We start from the raw sequence: 27237 nt of genomic DNA on the forward strand, positions 1-27237 counted from the left end.
TTTCCTCCTGTCAAAAAGGGGGGAAGGAGGAGAATATTGGCTTTCTGCTGGCCCCTGAGGAGGTTCGCTTCCCGCTAGCCCCTTAAGAAATTAAGCCCCTTAGAAATTAGCCCCCTTAGAAATTAAGCCGAGGAAATAGGTATGGTGCTTTCCCCTTTTTCTCATGTTTTATTGTGATCTTTCAGGGGAATTAGTTGTGGGCACCGGAACGTATTCAATTGATTTCTGGTTTTTCACAGCCCAAGACACAAAAGGAGGTACGTGCATTCATTGGCCTCACTTCATATTGCAGGCAGTGGATTCCCCAGTATGCTCACATAGCCAAGCCCCTAATACAGTTGACGACACAGGAGGCAGTTTCTACTAAAGTCCCCTCTTGGACACAAGAACACACTGTGGCATTTGAAGAATTAAAGAGAGCTTTATGTCAAGCACCAGTTTTAGCAAACCCTGATTACAACAAATCGTTTATGCTTTTTGTGACAGAGCGGGATGGAACAGCACTATCTGTCCTAACACAAGATCATGCAGGAAAACACAAGCCCTGTGCTTATTTTTCTAGTACATTAGACCCAGTAGCACAGGCTTTGCCTGCGTGCCTAAAATCAGTTGCAGCAACGGCCTTAGCCATAAGACAAAGTGACTCGATAGTGCTGGGCCACCCTCTGACAGTACAAGTACCACACGCAGTAGAGGTTCTCTTGAACCGGACACAAACACAACACCTGACTGTAGCTAGACTGACAGGCTATGAGCTAACGTTATTTCAACCACACATAGAGATCAGACGATGCAACATACTGAATCCCGCTACCCTTTTGCCCTCCAGTACAGAAAGCGTTTCACCACACGACTGTGTTGAAGTAATACATACCGTGACTAAACCAAGACAAGACTTGACAGACGTTGCACTCCCAGACCCCGACCTAACACTATAAGTTGACGGCTCATGCATGAGGACAGGGGCGGGAGAATTAGTGGCAGCATATGCAGTGACTACTGATACTGTAATAATAGAGACTAAAAGAATAGACATATTGTCAGCACAAGCAGCAGAGCTCATCGCCCTGACACAAGCGTGCATAAGAGCTAAGCACCTGAGAGTAAACATTTACACCGATTCTGTGGCGAGAAAGAGGTTTCTTGACCTCTCATGGGGCCAAGATACAGCATGGCCCCCTTATTCAAGCCCTACTGGAAGCAATACATTTACCAACAGCCATAGCTATCCTAAAATGTAAAGCACATACTAGAGCCACAGATACCATTTCCCAAGGCAATGATCTGGCAGACCGAACTGCTAAACAGACAGCTCAGACCCCACTAGACATGACAAAGTTACAGGTTCAATCAGTGTCCAACGCCATGACAGTTAGGGATCCTTCCAAGGATGTACAAGACATACAGACACATGCTACTATGGACGAATTAAAGAAATGGTCGGAACAAGGAGGGGTACTGACTGATCAGGGTTGGATGAATAAGGGCAAATCCACATGGTTTCTTCCTGATTCGATGGTACAAGTGATTATAAATACCGCACATAGTCCTGCACACTTAGGAGAGAAAGCAATGATAGATAGCTTACAGAATATATGGTTCAACAAGCACCTGCGTGAAGCAGCGAAACAAAAGGTCAGAACATGTATGATCTGTTGCCAATTCAATCCAGGTAAAGGCATTCCGATGGAACAAGGTGGATTCCATCCACCTGACCACCCTTTTGAAGTGCTCCAAATGGATTATATCCAAATAAACAGATGTAGAGGTTACAAATATGTCCTGGTACTAATGAAGCAGGTGTCCCCTCTGTTAGGGTATACCTGGAAATTCCATTGTGTGCGACATCCTGAAGCAGCAGGCCTTTTAGAAAGACATAATCGGACATTAAAAATTTGCGCAGACAAAGGTGTAGATTGGATGGTAGCCCTGCCGGTTGCCCTCTTTTACATGCGAATGGTAGCTCATTCTAGAACAGGCTTATCTCCCTATGAAGTGGTCTTTGGTAGACCACCAAATATGTGGGGCACTCCAATGCCTAAAAGATTACTGATGTTGATAGTAACATGCTGACAGATTACCTGGCTTCCTTGATGTCTGCACTACTCTCTTGTTGTTCGCAGGTTGCTGCCGCCTTCCCTGACAACACCCAGGTCAAAGAATACTCCATCGCTCCTGGATGGAAGGCGCCAAAGTCAGTGCTCTGGACCACGGGGACGGCCGTTAAAGTCAAAGGGCGGAAAGGATGGTTGCACCTTCACCACTCTTTTACAAAGGAAAATACCTTTTTCAGACTTTGAACACCATTTTCTAGAGGAGACTCCCCAGCAGTTTCCACAAAGTTAAACTTAGATCTAAAAAGTCAGAACCCGTTTGATCAATTAAGTCCACTAGGTGGTGAAGCGGTTGAACATGTATTCTGGCTTGCATAAGATCTTGGACAATAACATTAAAAAAAAAAAGAGCAAGATAAGAAGCAAATACTGTAAAATATTACGTGGTAGATGTATAGTGACTGTGATTTTTCTATCTCTTCTGTGCATCACGATAATATGTATCAGCTTAATACTACATGCTATTTTTCCTTCTATTGCCTCACTTTTACACTCCTCCACTAATGATACCATAAAGCACACATTTAGTGATCTGCCATCCCATGAGTTATCATATCGACTTGCCTTACGCAGCAATACCTTTATTCAGATGCTGCACCATTCACATCAGGTTAGCAATGCTACAGACTGCTGGGTCTGTGGCCGATTTCCCCCGTATCAGAAGGTAAAGGGAGTGTTGCCTCTTTTCCCTTTTCCGTTCTCCCATAATGGTTCTTGCGGAGCATGGTTTGCCTTAATGACATCCATCAACGGTGATGCCAAAGAATGTCAAGACAAGGAGTGTAGGGGCGAGTGGGTATGGGGTAACTTGAATAAAGTCATGAACAAAGCATGTTTCCCAGATGAAGAGGGACTTCCCCAAACGAAAGGTACAGATCTAGAAAATGAAGAGTATCTGCAAGGAAATGCGACCCTCGATTTTATAGTGTTGAACGTAAAGCCCCAACACATGTCAGGTCCTATTTCAGAGCATCACGACACACCTACTTTATTTGTGGCCAGACAGCCTATGTGCAACTGCCCTTAGACTGGGGTGGGACGTGCTACATATCATTTCTTTCATACCTAATAAAGGCACCATCTGTATACAAAACAATAACAAGGCTCCACAAGATTGCCCAAAGCATACATCAAGACCCAGGCACGTGGACATGGTCCGGTTGGCTCTGGGGATTAATATCGGCTTGGGGATGGAAAGTGTTGACCGTCTGTGGGTTGATACTATTAATGATATTCAGTTGTTGCCTATGTCTGCAGTGTGGCCCGGCCATTTGTGGCCTGTGTGCTACTGCATGTGTTCCACATCCCCATTTACAAAGCATTGAAAATGGAAAAATAATGCTGCAAGAACAGATCGACTGTCTCATGAAAATAGACGTTACATAGGGGGTTCACTAGGGTACAAGGAGGGAATGAGGAAAATAAAAATCTATGAGGCCTATGTGTCCCCATGTGCCCCCCCCAACGCTTATGTGCACATACATGTAACCTATGTATTTCCCCTCCATGGCCTTTCTATCATGATGCTTATGCTATAACGTGGCCTGCCATCATCCAGTCTCCCATGAGAGAAACGACAAATCTGTATTGAGGCCTACACGTTTTTCATCATGTTTTCCTGCATTTTCATGAAGCCCATGTTTATGGCTCAGCCAGAGCCGAAAAGAGGTTTCATGCCTCAGAACGCTCTGAAAGCTGCAGCTACGTATCCTTGGCCTTGCACACTTGGGCCTCAGCCAAAGGGGCCCCGACCGAGGTGCCGAGACAGTATTGAGCACGGTTATCCGCTCCTCGAGAAATACATTCCTGCCTGGAGAAGGAGGAATTTAAACATGACCCATCTGCAAAGGAGAAAGCCTAGCCTTTCTGTCTCTTTTTGTGTGATTACAAAGCTCACGTCAGTGAAAAGCCCATAGCCCCCGTGCAAGACCTCTGCAGTAAATGAAGTAAATGAAGAAATAGATGCCACATCAGCTTTTGGTGATGAGCAACCTATGTCACAAATCAGTCCCTGCTCCAGACATCAGATATCAGATAAAACAAGATGTGCTGGTCGTCCTGACACTGAAGGCCTCACTTCCAGACTTGTCCGGTTGCATAGCAACCCTCCCCACGTCAGTTACACGTCATGCTCGAGTTGAGCACAAGTAAGGCAAAAGTTCCAGTACAATTCCAGCTGATCACGCAACCCCCTCCAGGTATCCACCCACACATGACAAATTACCTATTATCATCAAGTGGACGCCCACATGGACGCCCACCTTCACGCCTACTTACACGCCCACATGCTCTTATCTCATTCTCTCTTGCTCTTTTGCTTACGTACAATTGAGAAATGTATATATACTGTACTCTGTGAATAATGTTTTGAGAATATTGAGAATACTTTTGAGTCCCTTTCCAGATCCCTTGTGGTGATGGTAATATTCTCCCTTTGACTCGAGATATTGGAATAAAGCCCTTTTTGAACCTGATACCACAGACTCAGCCTCTTGCTTTATGCATGATCTTATTTATATTCTAAAAATTCTGAGAGCGTAATATTTTATTTACCACACTCTGTGTAGCTTTTTCTGTTAATTTTTCTGCCCTCTGTTTTGCCTTTTCTGCTCATTTTTCTGCCATCAAATTTGCCTTTTCTGCTTGTTGTTCTGCCTTCTGTTTTGCCTTTTCTGCTTGTTTTTCTGCACTCCTTTCTACCTTTTCTGCTTGTTTTTCTGCCCACTATTTTGCCTTTTCTGCTCATTTTTATGCCCTCTGTTTTGACTTTTCTCTCTGCTAGTTTTTCTGCCCTCTGTTTTTCCTCTACTGCTCAGTTTTTACTTTTGCTGTCCCTTTTTCTGCTATTTTGTTTTGCCTTACTGCTTGTCTTTCTACGCTTAGTTTTGCCTTTTCTACTCATTTTTCTGTCTTCTGTTTTGCCTTTACTGCTCATATTTCTGCCCTTTGTTTTGCCTTTCTGCTAATTTATTTTCCTCTATTTTTCCTCTTCTGCTCAGTTTTACCTTTTGCTGCTCATTTTTCTGCTATTTGTTTTTCTTTTCTGCTTGTTTTTCTACCCTCAGTTTTGCCTTTACTGTTCATTTTCTGCCCCCTGTATTACCTTTTCCTGCTCGTTTTCTGCCCTCTGTTTTGCTTTTACTGCTCATTTTTCTGCCCTCTGTTTTGACTTTTCTGACTGCTCGTTTTTCTGCCCTCTATTCTCTTCCTTATATTCTACATCTTCGCTCTCTCTTCCTTATATTCTACGCCTTCGCTCTGCCTTATATTCTACGTCTTCTCTCTTCCTATTCTACATCGTCTCTCTTCCTTATATTCTACGTCTTCTCTCTTCCTAGTCTACATCTTCTCTCTTCCTTCTATTCTACATCTTCTCTCTTTCTTCTATTCTACGTCTTCTCTCTCTCTTCCTTCTATTCTCATCTTCTCTCGTCCTTCTATTCTACGTCTTCTCTCTTCCTATTCTACATCTTCTCTCTTCCTTCTATTCTACATCGTCTCTCTTCCTTATATTCTACATCGTCTCTCTTCCTTCTATTCTACGGCCTCTCTCGTCCTATTCTGCATCTTCTCTCTTTCTTCAATTCTACATCTTCTCTCTTCCTTCTATTCTACACATTCTCTCTCTATTCCTTCTTCTATAATCTGATGTGCCTCACCCAGCTGCGGATAGAGTTGCGTCTTTGAGATGTTTTGCCAGCATCCGTCCACCTATCTAGGAGACATGGATAGTGTTGTGGCTTCTGTAGGTTTTTGAATGACCATTGTGCTGCTTGTCTCCTGGGGACTATGAAGCAGGTCTGTTGCAGTTTGAGATTCAGGTTGTGTATGTGTTGTTGATGGTAATCTCACCTCAGCTTTAATCTTACCAATAGTAATTTTGATTATGGTTTTTTTTGGGGTATACATTTCACTGGGTTTTCATTATCTTTATTATATCTCTTGGTGTGACTTAGTCGTCTGTTTCTGTGTGTGTAATTGTGTAGCTGGAGTTCTGAATATTAGGTTACATATGATTTCTTTCCAGTGCTTAATATGTGGAAGAATATGTGGCAGGGCCCGCGTCTGGCACCACCCGTTGTCGCTGCCAATGACAGCAATAACACAACTAATGACCATCGCACTCTTACAAGTGTGACAATTCAGACTACTCCAAGCGCTATAAGAATGGTTTGAGTGTGTAGGAGAGTAGGATCTGCACTTATGTTGCCCCCACTTTTTTTCTGATGTATACACTGGTTTCTGGCTATAGTCTAGCTTGGTCCCTGCTAATCAGGGCCCCAGTCTCTCTGTTCTCTCTAACCAACTTGGAGTGCATATTAAATGCACTAGTGATTGGATACTGTGGTACCTTATTAGCCTCTAGTATATGGTACCTTAGGTACCAAGGGCATAGGTACTTCACAGGCCTACCAGGGGCTGAAGCATGTATTATGCCACCCCTGGGAAGCAGACTAAATCTGACACCACAGGCCTGCTACTGCAGCCTGGGTGAGGTAGTGTTAGCACTCCTCACTGAGGTATAGGTTCCCTATATCTCACCTTACACACACATATAAACCTATCAGTCACCCCTAAGGCAGGCCCTATCAATCCTGAGGGCAGGGTGCTTGGTTTACAGTGTGAGGGGGTGCCTCTGCATGAGCAGGGCCCCTCTGCAGCTGGCAGAGTCTATTCTCTGTGGCTGTTTGTGGATGCGGTTAAACTATATACTCTTAAGTGCATTATAACCTAGCGGTAAATGCTAACTTTGGGATGGCTGCATCAAAACATGTTGTGTTTGGTGTCAAACGCCTTGGAATCATACCCCCACACCAGTAACTGGTGTGGGAGTATGATCCCACCCTTCTAGAGGGATAGATATGTACCTACTGTGGAAACACAGTAGAAATCTGAAAGAGCCTGGCATCACAAAATGGATGCCACCAGCACAGACACTGGGCTGCCCTCCTGCTGCTGACTGAAACTCGCAGTGGAGGAGGCCCAACAATAGGCATCCTGTCACAGGGAGGTGTCACCACCTTCCATATAGGATTTAGTGTATTGGAGCTGGGTGGGTGCACTCTTAGAGTGCTTTGATGTCCTGCACTGGGGGAGCAGTAGGCTCCTCTGTGCATATGCCAGCTCAAACCGGTTCAGAGGCTACCTGCCCCTGCTCTGGCACGAAACTTGACAAAGGGAAGTGGGTGTAACCATCCACTTCCCTGACCCTCCCAGAGGAGTGGTCATAGAGCTAGTCCCTCCCTTTCCTTTAGTATAAGATAGGGAACCCTTGCCATTGCAAACTAGGTATCCCTGGATGACGCTCTACAAGAAGAATCCTGGACCTTCGATTTTCCACTACCTTTGGAAGACTGAAGAATCTCCCCTGGAGACAAGGAGTAACTCCCCTGCTTGGCAGGCACCAAAACTTTGAATAAACGGTCACAAAGTTTCCTGCCGGAGTCCGAAGTCCCTGCAGCCCCAGAAGTGGATTTCCTGACTTCTCGACGGCCATTGTGAGTCCCCAGCAAACCTGAGGCGAGTGGACCCCACGAGTGACGAGGAACAGCAAAACCCGGGTACCGTGCACTATTGTCAAGTGCAACCCCTTCACGACATTCTATGAACTTGTGCATTGGACCACGTGTTGTCCAAGCCTCCAGCAGGATTTCCCTTGAAAATCAGAGGCCTACCTTGTCCTGAGTGACCGTGGGCTCCTGTGAAGCGAATCCTCATGAGGCGTCTTTGCGATCCCTTGCCGGCTGGCTTGTGGGTCCCCTGAAGACTTTTTCATCAAACCAAAGGGCTCCCCTGGTTGCTCCAGGCCTGCCCTGACTTACCCTTTCTGGGTGAATCTCTCAGACCTTGCTGGTCTGCACCGCTGACTTTTTTCAAATTCCACAAGACTTGCTGTTGCCAAGGCTTGTTGGCTACAATCTGGTTGTCGACACCTCAGTAAGCTGCAGACTTTATGGGACACTCCGAATCTAGCTCCTGGTTGTCTTCGACACCTCCTGGACCTTGTGGCTGAAGAGTCAAGACACCCGTGAATCACCTGAAATCACCCGACTACTGTGGGCATCCATCTTCCTGGCCCCGGGTCACTGTCCCTTCTGCTTTCAGATCTTCCTTCTTCTGAATCCAGCCTTGGATTCCACCGGTCACTTCTCCAGTCTTCACAAGCAGCAAATCTTCTTCGGCTTCCATTGAAAACGACGCCACGACCCGACACCAAAAGACACCTATGCACCCGGCTTCCCTGGGTGAGGTAACTCGTGCACTCCGGTGCTCCTGTGGGTGTTGGCCCTCGAAGTACTTACCTTGTAAGTGGCTTGCTTGTAAACTCTCCCGAAGTACCCTAAAACTTTAAAAATCCAACCGCGACTTGCTCCATTGAAATCAATAGGGAACCTACGGCTGCGTTCTCACACTACACGTGTCTCCCATGGGTCCTTTACTTACCTGCCTTGGGTGGATTAGTGAGGCCCCAGTGATTCTAAAGTCTCTAGGCCTTGTCCCCTTGCAAGTCGACATTCCTAAACCTCTTTTTTAGTCTATGATCTGGTACGCCCCTAGGGCCCCTGCCATATAAGTGCTTAATTTGTTGTGAAACATTGATTCTTGCATATGTTCCTGATTTCTAATCTCATAAAGAGATTAGTAGAATGTGTCTAGAAATAAATACATATATATTTTATATATATACCTGTGTGGTGTCCTTTCATTTGGTAATTCAAGAGATTATAAGGTAAAACAAGCTGCTTTACATTCCTCTGAGACTTAGCCTGAAGGCTGCTCTCCACATCTACCACTAGGATAGCTTTATTTAAAAGGTTGTCTTAAACTTATCTACCATAAGAGTCGAATTGGACTGGTGCAAGGTGGCCACTATAACTAGTGACCAGCATATGCCAGGCCAAGTTCTCACATTGGTGGGCAGCGTGTGGGATTCCAGCTTGCCATTGTTTTACCAGAAAATCTCTATTTGAATTACTAACTGAAAACCACTAAAGGTACTCACGGTACATATAAAAGTCAAGCTTAGTATCAATAAGTTCTACTGAACTTAGAGCTGTTTGTGAAGGGATAGAACACCCTTGCTACAGCTCAAGCTAGGATCAGTAGGCCACAAACAAGTGTGTAGTGGCTTGACCTGCCTCGCGCTGCCTGAGCGCGAGGCGTACATTCAGCGTCTCGCGCTGCCTGCGATGACGTAGGGGTTAATGACAGTTGGAGAACGTGCGTTGTTGATAGACAGGCAAGAGAGTTGTGCCCGTGGGAGTTCGTGAATAAAGACTTGCTGTTCTACACATCTGACTCCGTCTAGTCATTACATAAGAAAGTGGCGACGAGGACGACTCCCACAGAACCCACAGAAGACTACGGTGAAAGGTACCTGATTAATCGAGGAATCGGACGCCCTGCGCATTCCTCACGTAATGGTCGGTATCGATCCACTGCCACAGCCTTACACGGAAAAGCGAGCGTCTGTTTCCTGATGTTAGAGCATGTCTCCTGGTGATCGGTTCGGATAAGCCTGAGGTGAGGAAACTTGTGACGCCCTGCGTTAGGCGCGCAGACTTCGCTGTTTGTCCCTCCCTTTCTGCCTTCTGACACACGATCTTCCCCGCCCAGCTCTTAAAGAGGCAGCCTCGTTTATGTCACTTTCAGTGCATATGGTCTGCTGCGCAAGGCTTATCATCGAATATTGCTGGGGCTTGGAAAAAATTGGACTGGTGTGTTCTTGGCAGTGTCTACAAGTGTGAAGAAAAACCCATTAAGACAAAAAGGGTTACTTACTCTGCACTTGGCAAATAGGACATGACGTGGGCACGATCTTGAAAAAAAAAGGAAAAAAACATATAATTCTTCTCGTGGTCTCTCTTGTTGGAGTAATAGAGGCTGTTTCAAACGTTGTGGTTCATCAAGAATACTGGCTTTGATGTAATTTCGTACTGACTCTTGGGATTGCTACTGTTAACCACTAATAAGTAGGAACAATAAATATATATATATTTCCTCATTCTCACTTTTGAAGAAAACCTTATATGATGCAGTCTATTCTTCCTCCACCTCCTTTCCTGGACACACCTGGTGAACCTCCTGTGCCTTGGAGAAAGTGGTTCGATGCGTTTGAAAATTACCTGGGTGCAATAGGAGCACATAGGTTCAGGGCAGAAAGGAAAAAGTTTTTACTACTTCATTCTCTGGGGTTTGAAGGGAGAGAAACCCTTAAACATTTACCTGATGTAGTGGGTGAAGGAGAAGAAGATACGGATGAATACAAAGACACAGTGAAGAAATTAAAAGTCAGATTTGATAAGCAACCCAGTGTGGTGGTGTCTAGGCATAAATTCTTCAAAAGAGTGCAGAAAACCGAGGAAGATGTAGACACATACATTACTGCTTTGAGGAAGTTGGTGGCAGAATGTGATTTTGAAAATTTCAGTGAACAATTGATTCGTGACCAGTTCATAGGAAAATGTCTGGACAAAACCATAAGACAAAAGCTCTTATCCTTGGAAAATCCCTCCCTTGATGAATCTATTCGCATAGCGAAAAGTATTGAAACTTCACAATCTTCAATAAAGGAACTGGAAAGTAAAAGTGTTGAAGTTGTTACCCCTGTCCGTTTTAAAAAGTATGAGAGGAAAAAAGATTATCAGCCAAGTAATTTTTTCAAAAGGACTGATATCTGTTACAGATGTGGATATCCCTCCCATGTGAAAAGTGGTAGACCGTGTCCTGCGAGAAATGCAACCTGTCGCAAATGTGGAAAATTGGGACATTTTGACAAAGTATGCCAAAGCCAAAAATATAAGAAAGAACAGGTAGCATGTGCCATGGATGCAAGCGGTAGTGACAGCGACGACACTCTTTGCGTACTCAAGGACATGGTTGTAGTTGTCAGCGAAGGGAACATAAGAAGTGGTAATCCTGATGACTGTATAGATCCCTATGCCATCATTGGAGTAGGTGAAGAAAGTTTGAGACTGCTTGTAGACTCTGGTGCAAGGATCACAATGATCAGTGAATCTTTGTTCAGGAAAAAATGGGGTAACAGACCTCTGCAACCGCCTGACCGTGAACCTGTATCCTATGAAGGGAGAAGTATAGAACTGATGGGGTACTTTGAGGACATCTTGATTTTCAAGAACAGACACATTTATGGAAAAGTATACGTCGCTGTCAATGGATTAGACATATTGGGATGGTTCCACCAAGGTTTGTTCAGTATGATGCTGTGCCCTGGAGCAAAGGAACAGATTCTGGTTGTTCGGGACCAAACACATGTTGAGGAACTACTCAATAAATATCCTAGAGTGTTTTCAGGCGAATTGGGGAAAATCAAAGGATTCAAACACAAGATCAAGATAAAGAGTGATGCGGAACCGGTAAAACACAAAATAAGGAGTATTCCTTTCAGCATCAGAGAAGACTTGGAAAAAGAACTTTTGTCCATGCAAAAAAGAGGGGTTATTGAACCCATAGAATCGTCTGATTGGTCTTCAGCATTGGTCGTGGCAAGGAAGAAAAATAATGATCTCAGAATCTGCATTGATTTGCGCAATCTAAACAAGGTCATCTGGGTGGATTCGCATCCTCTACCGAATATATCAGAAATGCTGGGTGTAGTCGAAGGTGCCAAGGTCTTCACCAAATTAGATCTGGCCTCGGCATATCACCAAATTGAACTGGACAAGGATTCACGCCATTTCACTGCGTTCAACTCTCCTGCAGGTTTGTTCCAATTTTGTCGAATGCCTTTTGGGTTGGCCTCAGCAGCCTCTGTCTTTCAGAGAGTTATGGTCAATTTACTGAAGGGGATAAAAAACGTGGCTATATTCCAAGATGACATTCTGTTGTTCGCAAAAGACCAACAAGAACACGACATAGTGCTGAACAAGATCTTGTCTATATTCCAGGAACATGGGGTGGTCCTAAAAAGGGACAAGTGTGAATTCTCTAAAGACAAGATGGATTATCTGGGTCACACGATCTCAAGTGAAGGAGTCACGCCCAAACCGAGTTTGGTTCAAGCCATTGTTGATGCCTCCGCTCCCAAAGACAAAGCAGGAGTTAAATCACTGTTAGGTCTCACAGAATTTTATGCCCGCTTTATTCAAGACTATGCTACAAAGATTCGTCCCATTTCCAAGCTGCTCCAAGACAGAAGTGAATTTGTGTGGGATGATGAATGCAAAACCGCCTTCGATTGGATCAAGGAGCAACTTAGCACTGTCAAGGCCTTGAAGCCATTTGTATAAGGGGTCCAGTGTACCTTGACTGTTGATGCTAGCAGTTATGGACTGGGCGCTGTTTTGACACAGATGGTTGACCAAAAGGAACACACTGTAGGATTTGCATCCAGAGTACTAAGAGAAGCAGAGACTCACTATTCTGTCATTGAGAAGGAGCTTCTAGCGTGTTGGTGGGGCATTGAAAAATTTAAAAATTATTTGTGGGGACAAAAATTTATTCTTCAAACGGACCACAAACCATTGGTTGCGATTTTAGGATGTACCAACAGCCGCGGGGCCACTCCCCGCATCGCACGCCTAGCTTCCAAACTCTTACAATTCAACTTTGATATTGTACATATTGCTGGGGGAAAAAATGTAAGAGCGGATGCACTGTCACGTTTACCTGCTAACACCAGTCGGGACATACAAGGTATTGATGAATGTTGTTTTGATGATAAGGAGGATTATATTATAGCAAGTGTTGAACTTAATAACGTTTGTACTATTGATCAGCAAAAATGGAGGGAGGCGTTGGCTGGTGATGAAGTTTCCAAAACAGTGATGAAATATATTTCCCAAGGGTGGCCCAGGGAAAGGAATGTGGATGTTAATTTGCAACCCTATGTCAAGGTGTGTGATGAACTTTCGATTGAGGATGGTCTAGTTTTCAGGTTAGAAAAACTTGTTCCACCGGTGGACATCAGATCCACTCTTCTGACCAAAGCACATGATGGGCACCTAGGTGCCACATTAACCAAGCGTAGAGTAAGAGAGTACTTTTGGTGGCCTAAAATGGATAGAGATATTGAGGAAATGGTGCAAGAGTGCACTGTTTGTTCGTCTAGTGACAAAAGTCTTCACATTAGTAGTCCCCCTCTTACACCAATTCCCCTCCCAGGTGGACCGTGGGAAAAACTTGGCATAGATGTTCTAGGACCCTTTCACAGTTTACCCCAAAAATGCAGATTTGCAATTGCCATGGTGGACTATTACACAAAATGGCCCGAGGCCAAGTTTGTCTCTAAGGTCGATTCCCAAGAAATCATCGACTTCTTAAGGGAAACATTTATGAGAGAAGGGTTCCCCCAATCTATAATATCAGACAACGGAGTACAATTTGTATCATCTGAAGTGGAAGAGTTTCTTAGAGAATCTGCCATTACTCATCACCGAAGTTCTCTCTATCATCCTCAAACTAACGGCTTGGTAGAGAGACTTAATAGAGTCATAGGTGATTGTGTTAAGTGGGCTCTTGCCCACCACAAAGCTGTTCCCCAAAGTGTCAGGACAATGTTGTGGTTTTATAGAACCACTCCTCATTCTTCCACTGGTGTGTCCCCCTTTGAACTACTGAGAGGTAGGAAACCATGTACCGAGTTTAGACCGGCTTGGATGTCTAAATGGAATAAATCCAATTCTACTCCCCAAGAAATGGATGAGAAAGTGAGGTCCAAGTCTGCTGAGGTCCAGGTCAAACAAAAAGAGTACTTTGATGAAAGGAAGCGTGTTAAGATCAGAGAATTTGCGGTGGGAGACAGGATCAGAATTAAGAAACCAGGTTTTGTAAGAAAAGGAGAAGCTAAGTATGGGGAAATTGTGGTGGTGGATAAAGTGTGTGGAAATGCGGTTCGAGTCAATGGAAAAGACTGGTGGAATAGTAACAAGGTGGTGAAAGTCAAAAATGTGCTCAATGACGTCAAGTGTCCCATGTTGAAAAGTGAGGTCTCTCATAGGATCTCTCAAGGTAAACTTGATGTCCAGAGTTCTTCTCCCAGCCACGCCGCTGTCAGGAGGAGTACCAGAACAGTTAATATTCCTGTTAGGTACCGCCAATGATTTTCTGTGTTTCTTTATGCCACTGTTGTGTTTCTCCTGCACATGCTTTCTTTTTCTTTCTCTCTCTCTCTCTCTCTCTCTCTCTCTCTCTCTCTCTCTCTCTCTCTCTCTCTCTCTCTCTCTCTCTCTCTCTCTCTCTCTCTTTCTCTCTCTCGTTTGTTCTTTCTTTCTTCCTTCCTTTTCTCTTGCTCTCCCCTTCGCTGCTTTCTCTATTTCTCTGTTCTCTAAGAAAAGGAGATATGTAGTGGCTTGACCTGCCTCGCGCTGCCTGAGCGCGAGGCGTACATTCAGCGTCTCGCGCTGCCTGCGATGACGTAGGGGTTAATGACAGTTGGAGAACGTGCGTTGTTGATAGACAGGCAAGAGAGTCGTGCCCGTGGGAGTTCGTGAATAAAGACTTGCTGTTCTACACATCTGACTCCGTCTAGTCATTACAAAGTGTAGGTAGTACAACACTGCACAACACTAGAATGTCCTCAAGGGATGGAGCCAGTGGGTCCACCCAGCTTCAGTATAAGGACATGACCTTCTTTGACTTGAAGGCCATGTGTGTTGAAAGGCACCTGAAGCTAGGACAGAGTCCCTCCACACTACACCTGATAGATCTGCTGACAGCAGATGATCTTAGATTAGCTCTAGGAACTAATGGATCTGGATCAGGGGGTGGGTCAGCTATAGTCTCTGGGTCAGATGATGAAAATCAAGATGACCTGGACTCTGTAATTGAAGGGCCAGACCCACATGGGTCTGAAAAGGACAGAGGAATTTTCCCTAAGAGAACTGAAAGAGTGGAGGAGAGGCCTAGGTCCCTTTCTAGGGAATCTGAGCACTCGTATCACTCTGGCAGAGAATCTGTCCAACAGAGGAACTCATACTTTAATAGAAGAGAGACCTCCTCTGAAAGAATGTACAAACTGCTACAGTATGAGGAAGCAAGAGTTGCCCTTAAGGCCAAGCAGTTGGCATTAGACAAAGATGCTTTTGAGCTCCAGAGAGCTTCTAGAAGAGAGGGTTTAGATACCCCTGGTGGCAGCAACAGTGTCCCTAGAGTCAGAGATTACATTCCAGACCATAGGAACCTGTCCAAGGTTGTTCCTTCCTACCAGAGTGGGGATGATATCCACAAGTGGATAACTGCTATGGAGAGGGCCTGTAAAGTACAACAGGTCCCCCAGAAACAGTGGGCAGCAATCTTGTGGCTCTCCTTTTCCGATAAAGGTAGAGACAAGCTCCTCACTGTTAGAGAAGAGGATGCTGATGATTATGAAGTCCTGAAGAGTGCTTTGATAGATGGGTTTTGCTTAACCACTGAACAGTACAGGTTGAAGTTCAGAGACACCCAGAAAGCACAGACTCCGGACTGGACTGACTTTGTTGATTGTGCAACCAAGGTTCTGGAGGGTTGGCTGGTTGGTAGTAGAGTTACTGATTTTAAGGGATTGTATAATCTTATGATGAGAGAACAGATCCTTAATAATTGCCAAAACCAGTTGTTGCATCAGTACCTGGTGGACTCTGATCTGACCTCTCCCCAAGAATTGGGAAAGAAGGCAGACATATGGGTCAGAACCAGGGTGAGGCAGAAAACCCAGAACCAAGGGGGTGACACTAAGAAGCAGGATCCTAAAGGCTCTGAGAAAGGTGTGTTGCAGGGATTCTGCTCATGCACAGAACTATGCGCAGGAAACCAGGACCTCAGTGAATTGTGGTGTACCAAAAACTCACCTCAGAACCCAGAACCCCAATCCGACTAGCATCAGTGTCCCATTCGTTATCCGTATTCTCTCGAAGCTCCCAATGTATAGACAACCCAGAACAAGCGACTTAGAGTACTCTCAGGAATGGTGGGAATCAGAAATACCTGTTTGTTATTATTCTCATATCAGTCCACAACAAGAGTAAACAGAGACACGGTAAAGTTTAAAATGTTTATTTTATAAACTACGTGTCCTAAGATGCAGTACCTTAGCTAACATAAGCAGACACGGTAAAGTTTAAAATGTTTATTTTATAAACTACGTGTCCTAAGATGCAGTACCTTAGCTAACATAAGCAGACAAATGATTATAATTAAAACCATCAGCATTGTTACAATACCATAGAAAATGAAGGGAGAAATCATATTACGAATGACAGTGGAACACAACCACCTTCCCTTCACTAGTGAGCTAGTATTATTATACTAATAGAAGGTCTCTTGCTTTGAACGGGGAACTCCATACCGTAAAGATCAGCTTAAGTGAATCACATCACAGGATCAGCTTTGCTCTGCGCCTGGAAAAGTTCTTCTCCAGAATGTGTGTGTAATGCATGCAAACTGCAATATTAAAGGGTCTCGACTTTCAGGTATTTGCAGCTGTGTGCGTGTTATGGCTAGAGAGTGGGTCGATCAACCTGAACTCAAAAACATACATTGTTTGGCGTCTCAGAGTGTTTCTGCGCACAATGTTCAGACCAAGGTCGCAGTGCACGTCTAGGGATGTGAACAACAGACAGTTCCCATGTGAAGAAAAGGCAAGCAAGCAGTTTTCAAATAATAACATGTCTCTGCAGTGTCGTGTGCAAAAGCAGCAAAAGTGGCAAGATGGCGTTTCTACATCTAAGGTGCTTATGCTAACATAGCAATGTATGTATCTAAAACGCTGCCTCCACTACACCCCCCCTTGGTCGGACCACAAACTATTAGGGATACAAGAGAGGAACGCAGAGTTCAAGTTCGACAGAGCGGAACCAAGTGCATGTATTGGAAATCCAAATAAAGGGGCGGGAAAGTTCCAAGAGAAAAAAAAAACGTAAAATATAAAAAAAACAAAATGAATGGGGAAAAAAGATAATGGTAAGTCATTACATCATGCGAAGGCTCAACGAGCACAGATGTTGGAACACAAATGTTGGAAATGCGTGGTTTGTGCAAGGAAGGTTTGACGACATCCAAGTTAATCCATAAATGTGTAAGCACAGTACGTAGCGACAGCCCCCAAGAGGAAGTCATTGGAACGATTTACAAAAGTGTCCGCCATCCACACTAATAATGTAAACGAACATACTGGGTCCTCTAGCACAATTAGAGGACAACTGGCATGTTCTTCAAGATAACTTCTTGCCAAGAAGTCATACGCTGCCGTTCCGATGTCCCAATTCCCTAGGACTTCATGTGCCGCTCCACAGGCCATAATCCTGACACCAGAACAGTCCAACTCATGAGCCACTAATGGATACATCAGTCGATCATAATCCGGGGCAGGAGACACCAGGTTTGACAAATACAAATCCAGAGCCCATTCGAAAGGACAATCTAGGCAATGAAAAACAGGCTGCACGCATGTAAAGTAGGAAAACCGGAAGGACTATCCATAGGCTATGCTCAGGGTTGCCAGTAGTAAAGTTCCATAATATTCAAGCATCCGGTTACGAAGATGGAGCAGCCGGGACAGGCTGTCGTGTGACACAAATTGTGCAGCCATTGCGCAGTAAGCAGATCAATAACAGCACTACAGCCGTGAGGGCGAGAATCAACGGGTGCCCGCCAAAGACGCTGGAAAAAATAGAATGAAAAAATTCTGGTATCACACCAAAAATAGTTTGGAAGGAGGTCACGAGGCCGGAGCCCACAATTTTGAAAAAATGCGCCAAGCCAGCTGTGGACGAGGCATTGAATATAGTTTGAATCAGGGCACCGAAATGCAGTGGGAGATCAGTATTTAAAAGCGCATGCACCTCTGTGCGGCTGTTTGCTACGTGAAGGACAAATGTTTCACGGGACGAAGTCAGAGCGACTTCTTTTTGAGACAATAGAGCCGTTATTCTGCTCATGTTTTTGAACTCTGCTTTCAAGGTTGGAATGGAAGGCCAGATGGATACATCCAGTCGCCCATGCGGGGGTGGGAAAAGGACATTTTTACAGCAGACTACTCTCTGTGATACAGTCACAATGTATGGAATTCCCACTAGCATCCCGCAGCAAGCATTGTTATTTAAAAGCAAATAACTACCGTTAGCTAGCAACGTGAAATAGGGTGTAATAGCTGGCACTGGAATCCCTTTCAGGACGCATGCTAAATTAGGCGCTTGCACATTGCACGCGCCATGCAATTGGATGTGCCTACAGACTACAGAGTGATCAGGTGTGGAAGTGCATTCCTCACCCTTCAAATAAACGTCTTTACCTTTTCTCATGCACCTGTATGTAAATGGGAGTGACCAAACTTCATGCAGGAAAGTAGAACCCAACGGTTCATATCTGCCTAGGGCATAATGTTTCATGCACAAACTGAATTTAAACAAAGGAAATGGCAATGTGATTAACCCGTGGATAAGCCACACAGCTGAGTTCAATTCGACCACAGAGAATGGCAAAGGTTCTAACTTTTCAATATGCAGTAATGAGTATGTTGCATCTTTCATGGACATGAATTGTTGTTTCGCAGTGAGATTAAAGGGAAGGAATAAAGATGAAGTATTCATGTAGTCCCAGGGGACTTTCCCAGCCTTTAACGTTTGCAAAGTCCATGCAAACTGCATTATAGAACGCAATTGATTTTGACCCTGATACAAAACAGACATATCATCTTGCACAATATCAACAACAGATGAAACAATATTATCAAATGTGTAAATCCTGGAAGAAAGGGTGTTAATGCTATTATCGATAACAGGCAGAACTTTTTCCAAATTGGCTTAATCAATTGCTCTCAATCTGGAAGCCGCTTCAATTTGAGATAATTGCCACCTACAGGACCCTTAACAAAATCCTTCAAATCTATTTTGTCATGTAATTTGGATAAATGAAGTTTAACAGATGCCAAGGTGGAATGTTGCAGCCAAGATTGGCATAACTTCCCTACAGAGTAGGTAGTAACAGAATGAGAAGATTCAAAGCGGGGGTCTACGCGAACCTGCGTATACCCAGGTTGTAGACCCAGAAAACGATGTTGACAGGAATCTGAGCTTGTCTGCCAAGTTAACCATCCTTCAGAATGTAATTTGGAAATATTGAAGGATGTATTAGTAATGTATGACTGCAACGCATCAAGGGACAGATCTGTATGATTATTCCAATTTGGATAAGCACCCAGATCCGGAATAGAGAGAGAATTCAATTTTTTAGAAGTAGCCAATCCAAAGCAGGTGGTCTGAAAAATAGTCGAATTCAAAAATAATATATGCTTTGGGATAAGGCAGGCATGATGCAAAGCTTCAGTTCCTTGTACCTGCCATGGTTTAGAACCCCAAACAGATTTAAGATCAATAGTAGCTTTCCATAGATCATAACCCTTGATAGCCAAATCATCCATAAACGATTTGGAATATAATAATTTAGTGTGTGTCAGCCTAACCTTCGAGGCAGACTCCGCTGCCACTTTAAAATAAAAGGCGGCAGGTTAGAAACACTGAAATCAGTAAAATAGGCAAATTTGTTCACCAATGTGCTGGAGCTGCCTAACATTGGCGTCGGACAATGTTCCCATTGTGTATAACTTACAAAATTTCTAAATGAATTGGCTTTATGTAGGAAATGATTGCCATAATGTTGATAGCAAAACAGTTCCCCATAATTAGCAGTGTCTAAATACAAATCTTCTGCATCAAAAGCGGCATTATATTTAAAATCAGAAAACAGTGCCTATATGGCCTGAACGTCCCAATCATCAGAACGGAGGTTTTGTTTCACAACATCACCCATAGAAACACGAAGCACATTCGGAACATTAATAATCTCAGTGGGTCCATGAATTTGAAATTTAACAGCATCCCACACAATCCCATCTAACACAGGCCAGGCAGTAATATTCACAAAAGGCTGGTCTCTCTTCATGATGTGTGATGAGGAGTGGGGGGCCAAAGTTCCATCAATTAGTCTAATTGTCGATCTTTCTCTTCGGTAGTGTCCATTAACAAGACGAAAAAATACCACTACAAATCCAATGGACATAAACAAAAAAATACATATGAGCACCAGCCAAATGTAAGTCCAAGGGGGAATCAAAAAATACCTTTTAAACCAAACAGCAAAAATAGAAATTTTTGATGGATTTCTGGAAGTCATAGAGTTAGTATCAAACGAGAAACGTGACTGGGTAACTGCGGTTGATTGTAAAACAGGCAATGACACTTCTGTGGGATAAGCATACTCAGTATCTTCAGGCGGACCACCAGCCGGTGGTGGCAACAAAGGATCAGCAACTGTATGCATCTCGATAGCAATATCAGGCATGGTGGTAGAAGCCGGAGCCAAAACAGAATTCCTCAGCATTGCAGGGCAAGAAACCACTGGAGTCATACTAAGAAGAATCGGCCACTCGTTGTAGTTTGACATTATCAATGGAGATGTACCTGTTATCCTTGCGACCAGGAAGTGGAGGTAAAATGACTGTTCTTGTACCCTGCACTCCAAGCACTGGAACCGGGGCACGATAAGAGGGGCCGAACTCTTTCTTGTTCTCCACCTCCTCACGGACCAGGTCTCCAACTTGAGGTATCCAACCGACTACCGGAATCTGAAACGCAGCATCAGCTGTGGAGGGCAAGTGTTCTTTTGCAAGACTGTCTCTGGTCTCTTGTAGACTCTGTAATACAGCACAGTGATCATCTACGTCAAAGGGTGCGGCAGACGCCGCCATGTCTAGACCATCAAGGTCCGGGACAAACATTTATATGCCAAAGAGCATCATGTATGGGGTCCACCCACCCAGAGACCTTCTAGGGAGATTATTAAGTGCATGTTGAACGTTATACAGATGGGCAAACCAGTTCCGGCCAGTGCCTAAAACCCTGGCTGTCAAGGATTGCTTTAAGTCACGGTTCATTCGCTCCACTACACTATTACCCTCAGGTCGGTATGGAGACGAAAATTTTACTTGGACCCCCAAGGATTTCATGGCTTCTTTGTACGCCTTAGAGGCGAACGCAGGGCCTTGATCAGAATGAAAGGTACCACATGCAAAAATTCCCACAAAGACACGCAAATCCCTTATGACAGTACGAGCATCAGCACTCCTTTGAGGCCATACCCAAAGAAAACGTGTGCACGAATCCACTGCAACTAAGATGTACTTATACGCAGTATCAGAGGAGAAAGGACCGCAGTGATCTAAATAAACACACCCAAGTGGTTTATTAGATATGTACAACTGAGTTTTTGGTGGGCGCGCAGCAGTCGAAGGTTTAATCTGCTGGCAAATGTCACAATCAAGAACATAAGTGCGAGTTTGTTTATACAATCCGCGCAACCAGTAACGCTGTTGTAACTGAGTAACAGTAGCTGACACGCCGGCATGGGCAGAGGCCATACCCCCGTGAGCCGCTGTTATCAAGGACGATCTGCAGTCCGCGTTGGGAATCAATCTGTCACCAACGTCGTTAATTCTCACATATGGGACTTTATCAGGACTTAAATGGTTAGAGTACCGAGAAGGGAAACCTCTCGGGTAATTACTTCCCTTCTCTGTAGCAGCAATAGCTGCCAAAATGTCATCATCGATCTTACTTTAGGATCTTGTAACTGCTGCTACTAGATATGTCGCCACTGCTGTTTTCGCTGCCTTGTCAGCCAAGCTGTTGCCGACAGCGTGGACACCAACTCGCTGGTGACCAAGAGTGTGAATTACCTTCACGAGAGGCAGATGCTGTTTAAGTTCTGCCACTCGAACCCAAAGCATTTTATGCTTAATTGTGCTACCTTTGGAATCATGATATTCATTTTGAGACCAAAAGAATAGATTGTCGTTAAAATACTGAACACAGTAAAACGAGTCACTCACTATAAGAGTAGTAACCCGAGGATCAGCAAACTCCAGTGCAAGCACCAGAGCACGGAGCTCTGCCAACTGTGCGGTACAATCACCCAATGACTGCGTATGCACGACATCAGACTTGAATTCTCCATTCACGAAAGTACCTGCCACAATTGCGCAAGCCGCCGAGTAGGCATGCTTCGATGCCGTCGCCGGTTGCGCCGAACCGTCAGTATAAATGACACAATGGTAATCTTCAAGCGGGCGCAAAGACCAAGGAGCTGGATGAACGAATTCATACTGCAAGTACTCCTGAGTCTGCAATGAGGCATCAAAGATATAGTGGATATACGTGGATGCAAAGCTTTTGAATTGGGTACACTGGCTTTTGTCACTGCCTCCAGGGCAGGATACGGTGTGACCACCAACATGCGTTTCCCTTGTGACAGCGCTCGTTCTTTAAGAATCGCCATCTGCACTGCAGTCAAAACTTTTTCAACTGTGGAAAAGCGCAGTTCAGCCAAAGTGTACAAGTGAGATTTGTATGCAATGGGGAAGGTGTCGCCCTCATTGAACGTTCAGCACGTGAAACCCACTGCGCCCGGCACAATTCTTATTACCAGTTAGTGTGGTTATCACGTGTCAGTAAGTATTTCGAAGCAAGAAGATCAGCCTGCAAAGATTGCAAAATAGCTGAATGCTCTGGCAGCCAGCTCGATTTGGAAAAAGTAGGTTGTACCAAGGCATATAGCGGCTTGATACATTGGGCATAATCTGGAATGTAAGTATGACCGAAATTCAGAAAGCCCAGCAAAGACTGTAATTTTTTCAGTGTTGTAGGAGCACGCAAGCATGCGCACTTCTCCAGAAAGTGAGGAGCTAACCCTCGACCCTCATTGTTGAGCTCGTAGCCCAAAAACAACACTGTATACTCTGCAATGTGAGACTTCGCAAAGTTGAATTTGTAACCGAAGTCTGCAAACATAACAATAATGCGATCAACGTGACACAGATGCCGCCATAACTCGTCGTCTGTGAGATAGATATCCTCAACATACGAGTACGCATCAGGGTCAATGCTCTCTAACAGAGAGACTACACGTGCGGCAAAGACGCCAGGGCTGTTTTTATAGCCCATGGCCAATCTCTTAAACTGTTTTTGTTTGCCGCCAGAAGTAAACGCTGTCCACTGACTACTAATAGAGGACAGGTTATGGCTGTAAAAGCCATTGGAGATGTCAAGTGTGGTCTTAAACCTTTTACGCACAAGACTATCAACGAGGGCAGAACTGTGGGTATTCTGTACAGCACAATGAGAGTTCAAATGCCAGTAATACAAAACTAGGCGGTACGACCCATCAGGTTTGGTTACAGTGAATAAAGGATTATTCATTGGTGACACACATGTTTCAATAACACCCTGATATTCCAATTGTTCAAGGATTTCCGCGACGTGAGATCTAGCTTCGCGGCGCATGGGATATTGGGGCTGCGGCTGGGGCATGGACCGTAAAGGAATCTCATGGCTTGGAGACAATTTATCCCACCCAACCTGAGTACGGTACAACGCCGGAGCAAGCACCTGAGCCCACTCTTTGGCAAACATTTCAACGTGTTCCTTTGGCACTGTGTGCGCAAAGGACGGGAGGGTTACTTCCTCCCCTCTAGGAGCATCCAAAATGAAAGCCGGGGGCCAGTCCGCCTCCGCTAAGAGAATATCATAGGAAGGGGTCGGATTATCCCAAAAAATCCCTTGTATTGTACGTTGTATGTTATCACTGAAAAGGACGATGTCAAATAGCCTATCAGGGGGAGCCACTCTAGTGTCAGCAGTTTCTACAGTAATGAACTTGTCAGTTGCTGTCGCCTCCAGATATGGACGCAGTGCTTGCCACACTACTGTAACCTTCGCTGCACTGTCGAGCAGCGTTAGTGCCCATGTCAGGTTCCGAAGCTGCGTTCTCACTATCTATGGCATACCTTGCTGTTAGTGCAGCAACTTGCTCCTTCTGAAATGGGGGACGTTGACGGCAAACTCGTCCTGCTTGCCTTTATCGTCAGGCTGACGGGGTTGCTCACGTCCTTGTTGGGCACCCCGACCTTTGCCACGTTCTCCGCCACCGGACTGTGAGACCGATGTTTCCTGTGAAGAACGAGGAGAACGTTGTTCAGTAGCATGAAATCTATCAGGTGACCTAATGTTAGTGCGATTGTGCAAATCGTATGTGCGTTCACCACTCGCCTGTACCGGAGATGCAGGACGAGACCCCTGTTTCTATTGCTGCTTTCCCTGATTCTTTGTTCGCCAATTTTGTTTAGGAAAAGTTGGACGATCGTCTTTGACAGACGAACTCACCTTAGTCTGCTGCATTAAGTCTGGAATGACAATAGTTGGCTTAATCCCTAAACTACTGCGGCCAATAGTTCTATATGCTTCCGCAATAATTTTAGGCAACTCTCGGGGCTTGTCGAGCTCATCGACGCGGGCTAAGCCATTAGCCACTTGAAATTGTACCGCATCTCCCTTGAGATTACCAAGGACGAGAGTGGCAACACACCGACAAGCCGCATCCCAACTCGACTGCCGCCTCCGGACCGTGTTGATCTTGAACACGTTTGATGACGGAGGGAAGCACAGTCGTAGATGGGGTGCCGAAGCACTTCGAGTAGACCGCTGCAAAAACCTTACCCCAGTTGTCACTATCGGACACCTCTGGGACTAAGTCCTTCTGCAAACTAATGGTGAGGATCCTGTGTTTATCCACAGGAGTAGAGTGCGGAAATACTGCTTCCAGCTGGTCAAATTTCTCAGCAAGCCAATAAGGCAAATCGCCCTTATTCTGGGGGCGCTTGCCCATTACCGAATTAACCATGAAGGGACTAATAACAACCCCGGCCTGGCCAGCTGGCTGACCCGCAACCACAGGTGCCCCAATCTGCACGTTGCGTGAGACTTATTGCACCAAAGCCCTATACACAGTAATCAGGGCTGTATGGAGGACACGCAACTCATCCACTGCAACTTTCAAATACCGATATAAGGCGTAAATACAGCCATCACAGGCAAAGAGGCCCCTGGAATTGACAAAGGGTCTATTCTAACCGGTGTAACGGCATGGGGAAGGGCGCTATTAAACCAAATACGATTCTGCCAAGCAGAAATAGGAATTTCTTGCGTCCTATATGGCGTATAGTTTGCTGGGAGCCGTGTGGGAGTATAGGAGTGAAACGTGTCATCGTCCGCATTTACCGCCGGCATAGTCACCCAAGAGTAAAACAACTCGTAAGGGTATGACGCATCGTCACTCACCACAAAAATAAAGGCCATCCCATCATCCGGCACCCCAAACTGCGTCAAATGACGCCGCAGAGGCGTTCGGCTATGCGCTGCAATATCGACCGCTATAAGGACACAGAGAATAACAACAATGGATATTACAGTAGCACAAGGGTTCAGAAATAGAAAAAAACCTTTTTAATTAACAAGCTTGAGGGAACCTATCGTACATACAGGTAGATCAAAACCGTCACTCCCGCTATCCGTAAACAAGAGTGAGGGTGTTGTGGACTGATATAAGCACTACTAAGGCGTTTCAAATCAGAAGACCAAACATTAGGTGTGCCATGTTGCAGGGATTCTGCTCATGCACAGAACTATGTGCAGGAAACCAGGACCTCAGTGAACTGCGGTGTACCAAAAACTCACCTCAGTACCCAGAACCCCAATCCGACTAGCATCAGTGTCCCATTCGTTATCCGTATTCTCTCGGAGCGCCCAATGTATAGACAACCGAGAACAAGCGACTTAGAGTACTCTCAGGAATGGTGGGAATCAGAAATACCTGTTGGTTATTATTCTCATATCAGTCCACAACAAGAGTAATCAGAGACACGGTAAAGTTTAAAATGTTTATTTGATAAACTACGTGTCCTAAGATGCAGTACCTTAGCTAACATAAGCAGTCAAATGATTATAATTAAAACCATCAGCATTGTTACAACACCACAGAAAATGAAGGGAGAAATCAGATTACGAATGACAGTGGAACACAACCACCTTCCCTTCACTAGTGAGCTAGTATTATTATACTAATAGAAGGTCTCTAGATTTGAATGGGGAACCCCATACCGTAAAGATCAGCTTAGGTGAATCACATCACAGGATCTGCTTTGCTCTACGCCTGGAAAACTTCTTCTCCAGAATGTGTGTGTAATACATGCAAACTGCAATATTAAAGGCTCTCGACTTTCAGGTATTTGCAGCTGTGTGCGTGTTATGGCTAGAGAGTGGGCCGATCAACCTGAACTCAAAAACATACATTGTTTGGCGGCTCAGAGTGTCTCTGCACACAATGTTCAGACCAAGGTCGCAGTGTACGTCTAGAGATGTGAACAACAGACAGTTCCCATGTGAAGAAAAGGCAAGCAAGCAGTTTTCAAATAATAACATGTCTCTGCAGTGTCGTGTGCAAAAGCAGCAAAAGTGGCAAGATGGCGTTTCTAACATCTAAGGCGCTTATGCTAACATAACAATGTATGTATCTAAAACGCTGCCTCCACTACAGGTGGGGATAAGTCAAAAGACCAGAAGTCTTCACAAGGGCCCCAAAACTCTGCATCTGGTGGGGATTCGCAGTCTAATAAAGGGAAAGGCCAAAAGAAGCCCTGGTGCAAATTCTGTAAACAGAAAGGACACTGGACTTCTGACTGTAACAAGTCCAAAGACCAAACCACCACCACTCCTGCCCCTAAGGCAACTGTTCCCCCTAGTGCAGTCATTGGTGGAGGTAATACTCAGAATAAGGGTGTAGTAGGGTTGACCCTGGGTTCTGATGTGGACTCTGGCCTAGTCAGAGTACCAACACAGGCATTGCTGGTTTGTGAGGGAGACATTGATATGTCCTTCCTAGTGAGCCCCAGTAATATGGGCAAATACAAACAGCAGCCTGTAATAAATGGCAAACTGGCTTTGGCATTCAGGGACACAGGTGCTAGTGTCACCATGGTGGCAGAGGATCTGGTGGACCATGAGCAGGTCATCCTGGGTGAAATGTACCAGGTTACCAATGCAAGCAATGTCAGGACCAACCATAGTCTGGCAGTTGTGAATTTCTCCTGGGGAGGGGTAACTGGCCTGAAGAAGGTAGTAGTCAGTGCAGACCTCCCTGTCGAATGTCTATTGGACAATGATCTAGAGACTTCAGCCTGGTCTGAAGTAGAGTTATGGACTCATGCTGAGATGTTGGGGATACCTGCAGAGGTATTTGCTGTGAACAGGTCACAGGCCAAAATTCATAAAGCTGAACCAGCTCTGGATCCTGAAACTAT

Source organism: Triturus cristatus, chromosome 3_1, assembly GCF_964204655.1.
Source record: "Triturus cristatus chromosome 3_1, aTriCri1.1, whole genome shotgun sequence".
In the NCBI taxonomy this organism is placed as follows: domain Eukaryota; kingdom Metazoa; phylum Chordata; class Amphibia; order Caudata; family Salamandridae; genus Triturus; species Triturus cristatus.